Source organism: Nicotiana tabacum, chromosome 24 (assembly GCF_000715075.1).
Source record: "Nicotiana tabacum cultivar K326 chromosome 24, ASM71507v2, whole genome shotgun sequence".
In the NCBI taxonomy this organism is placed as follows: domain Eukaryota; kingdom Viridiplantae; phylum Streptophyta; class Magnoliopsida; order Solanales; family Solanaceae; genus Nicotiana; species Nicotiana tabacum.
Genome location: NC_134103.1, coordinates 109538470 through 109542968, shown reverse-complemented (window position 1 = coordinate 109542968; position 4499 = coordinate 109538470). Strand labels below are relative to the sequence as shown.

Sequence of the window (4499 nt, the reverse complement as noted above, 5' to 3'; positions counted from 1 at the left end):
CGGGTTATTCAGTTTTCGGACTGATAATTTAAAAATAGCCACCGTTTGTAAAGTCATTGAAAAATAGTCACTATTTTGCTGCAACACGGACCGATCCAGCATAATATACTGGAGATTGGTGCACATGTGTATGAACTTTCAGCATATTATGTTGGAACTCCAACACGCGGAAAGTTTCAGCATAATATACTAGAGATTGAAGCACCTGTGTATGAACTTCCAGCATATTATGCTGGACCGGTATATTATACTGGAGCAACCGTATATTATGCTGGAGTTCTAGTATAATATACTTGAACTCCAGTATAATATGCTGGAGTTCCAGTATAATATACTGGAACTCCAGTATATTATGCTGCCAAACTACCCCCTAGATGTGACTGACACGTAGATAATACTACCCGCTAGGCGAACCAATTCCTGTACTATTAACCTGTTATATAAGCATTGAGAGAAACACGTACTAGCCCAAACGCATTAAATATTATTAAATACGAAATAATTATTCGACTAAAATTATAATTTATTTATAAATCTAAAGAACACCCAAATAATAAATCTCTAACCCAAATTCCATACTAAGACCGTGGAACATCTAACATAGTAATAGAAGTTTAAGTGACGGGCATGCAAACCCGAAAGAAATAATAGACATAAGATAGGTAGAGCTGAAACAACGACCTCCACGAATAATGTGGCGGCTCACCTCAGCAATAAGATCCACTCAGCGAACTCGTTAGCCACTAGCCTCGCCCTTAACAACAATATCTGCATGGACATGCAGGTAAGGAGTAAGTTATACGTAAATATAACCTAGTAAGATTTTCGACCCGCCACTCTGAATACCTCTAGAACAAGTGTTAGAAAATACAAATACACAACGAACACATAAATAATATGCACAGAAACTCTTTCACCATATAATTACTTTATAAGGTCCAAACAACTATTCAACAACAATATTATATATATCTCAATACAATCCATACTAAGGACTTGTCATTAACGGCAGTACAGGAAATTAACCATACACCCCAACGAGTCCACGATAACATACACAATGCCCCAAATCTATCACGGCGGCATACACAATGCTCCAACTATATTACGGCGGCATACATAATGCCCCAAATATATCATGGCGGCGAAGAAATAATTTCTAACGCCCCAACACCATAGCACGAGGCTACACCACATCACAAATTACTTATTAAATAATTTTAGCTTTTTACAAAATAATATATATTTACGGCTGGTCAAAGACCACCGATTCTGCCAAGCGCACGCTCATCCCAACACATGGACCGGGCATACAAAACATACTTTCAAAACGAGTTTTAGTAAAACAAGCACCAAATCTTAAAGTCTCACTTACCTCGCTAACGGAAAGTTACCAACCTTGCAACGTCTCGAACACCAATCAAACGGTCTCTAATGGCCTCGATCTATGCAAAATATTAATTAACATTATCAAATAAGCTATTCGGGGTCAAATCTCAATCTCACTAACTTTCAATCTTAAACTAACTCTTAATATTTTACACCTTAATAAAAGCATATCCCAATATCTTAATCTAAACATAATATTCAATTACAATTCTTTTAAAGTAATACCCTCAATTTAACTCAATATTAGATTCAGTTTTGTACGTTAGTACTTTAATTCTAAAGATAGTAACCAAACAGTAAAGTCAGAATCTATATTATTTAAAAAATTGAGATTTGTACAGTAGCATCAAACAAAAAGTAACTTGCCATGGATTCCCACTGATGCAGCGTAAATACATAAGTATTCATTGTTAAAATTTCAATATTACACCCAAGTTAGTCATTACCATAATAATTAATGTCTCATAATCATTATCCATATATTACATCACTCCACTTTTATTGAATTGGATGCGGTAGGTAAAAATTAGATATATGCATACCTTGTAACTTGCATTCTTTTATAAGGATTTCTGCACAGTAATTGGTACAAGTTGTCTGGCTTATAATGCAGGTTGCCGAAGACACAGTATTTTCCCCCAATATTGTCTACTGCTACTATTCTTTCTCCAAAAACCTAACTGTAAATATATATTCTAACCCCTAAGTCTTAAAAGTAGCCGCATAAGATATGGGCTTAAAGCCCACTTCTTTTATCCATATTATTTAAAATTAGAAAATTTTACCTCCTATAGCAAAACTTTACACCTTATTTATTATAAATAAATACCCTTTTAAAATATTTTTTTCTATAGCTACCTTTTAGTTTTTATAGCAAAATATGTATTTATGGTCACTTCCTACCGTTAAGCCATTAAATACGATGTGTAATATTTTTTTCTCTCCTACTTTCTGTTCTTTCTCTCACAAGATCACCATATAGTATCCAACTTCTCCCTCCACGATCTCTCTCCACTATTTCTCTCTCACAACGCCAGTCTCTTCCCCATTCTATATCCACAATTCTCCACTGATTCATTTTCATTGTCTCTCTCAATTTTCAATATTTTTTACTCCAAAAAATTATGGTAAGTGTTAAAGTTGTTAGATTTTCGCTGGTACTATGCTTCTTCTGTTTCTCTTTACTATTTTTTTTTTATAAATAATCACCATTGTTATGATTTCACCAGAAAACTCGAAATTTCATATCCAATGGTTGATTCAACAACTAAGGAGAGGGTTACCCACCAAATCACTCAATTTCGAAGGGCCATCTTTCGATTTGCAAATCACTCAAGTGGAACATGTACTTGCAGGTTCAACAGCAAATACATACAACAGAATACAATTGGCTTGAGAATACAGTTGAAAACAGTTAGTTGAAATACATAACTAAAACTAGAATAAGTAGTGTATTTTAAAAAGTTGTTGAATAAAATAAAATACATCTAAATACATATAAATACAACAGTCAAGAGTCACTGTAATAAGTATAATTGAGTTTGTTGAGTTATATTAGGAGTCTATCACGTTAATTGATTTACTTACCGTTTTTAAACAGCTGGAGAGACCTTTTTTTCGTAGATTTCCATTACTGTATTCACAAATATAGCTCGCGAATACATATGAATATAGTCTATGTTAGCTGGACTTTCCTGTTTTTTGTCGAGTTTTGCTACTGTATTCATGAATACAGTAGCTTGAATACATCGAATACACTCTATAACAAGTGAAAAGATAACTGTAGGAAGTAATTAAGTAAATGGTAGCTATAGCAAGTTAATATCCACTAAACAATAGTAGTTTCTGAAAATTTCTCTTAAAATTACTACCTTGCTAATTAGCATGCGTAATTATAAAATAGGCCCACTAGCTATTTATTTAGTGCCTTATCTTATATATTATAATCGATTATTTTCTACTAGCTTAGTACTTCTTCAATAGCTACAAAATAAATTAATTTTCTAGTCTCATAATTTAATTAGTATATAGAAAAAATAAATTCGGGTTATTACATTCCCCCCACTAAAAAGAACATTCGTCCTCGAATGTTAAGCAAGTTATACCCTAGAAAAGAAATGTATGAATACTTCATCGTTACACTTATCTTGTATTTTCATATTTACACTACATACGCCTCGTGTAACTCATTTGAGAACTTGTTAACAACTATCACTATCCCAAGAGTTAGAATCTCTACTCTAGTGTCTTAAATCATAGTTAGATATATTGAACACTTTCTATTCATCTCATGTAAAATCTTCGTATAAGGAACTTCCTTGCCCAAGGCAATCATGAACACATTTCCATGTCATTCTAAGACTATAAGAAACAACTAATTAATATCATTTACCTGGCAATTGTGTGTCACATAGCACGACACCACTCAGTCCATACACATAGTAATATTAAAGTCAGACATCAGAAACATTAGTAAAGTGACTATAGTGTCCCTTCCGTGAACAAATATCACACCTTCTCTATATACTCTATCCACAAATATAATCTCCCCACTAGGATCGTCACAACGTATGGCACATTAAGAGACCCGACTCCCCGTTCTAAATTTAAAGCTAAAAATAAGGACACATACGAATACCATATGGACAACAGTAATACCTATGACTACCACATTATATGCCTCAGCATCCTGTCTGGTTTTGCAAAGAATCTCGGCAGTTCACCCGCGTCTTGGAGTTCCAGTATATTATACTGGAATATTTTTCGGATTTTGAACAGTGTTTTCGTTCAAATTTATATTTACATAAAAAGTGGCTAAATTTCGATTACTTTTGAAACTGTGGCTATTTTTCAATTACCACTTGTAAATCTGGCTTTTTTTTTTAATTTCTCCTGTTTTTATCATATACACAAAATTAAGCTGGTCGTTTGATATTTCTATATTTATGTGACATGTAAAACAAAAATACAGTAAAATTTTAATACAAATGGCAGGTCTAACATGAGGAAAAATTACGGGAGCATCATAGGAATGATGTAGATAACTATTTGAGATAGGATTAATAATTATAGGGTGTGTTTGGTACGAAGGGAAATATTTTTCGGAAAAT

General features: G+C 33.2%; 1 long non-coding RNA gene across 1 annotated transcript; it reads right to left on the bottom strand.

Moving 5' to 3' along the window:
• Window positions 1-549: 549 nt before the first annotated feature.
• LOC142178615 (uncharacterized) lies at window positions 550-2057 on the bottom strand. Its single transcript, XR_012706877.1, has 3 exons — window positions 1932-2057; window positions 1376-1445; window positions 550-768 (listed from the first exon to the last, which is right to left on the bottom strand). It is a non-coding gene; the product is annotated as an uncharacterized LOC142178615 (long non-coding RNA).
• Between the last annotated feature and the right edge of the window lie 2442 nt (window positions 2058-4499).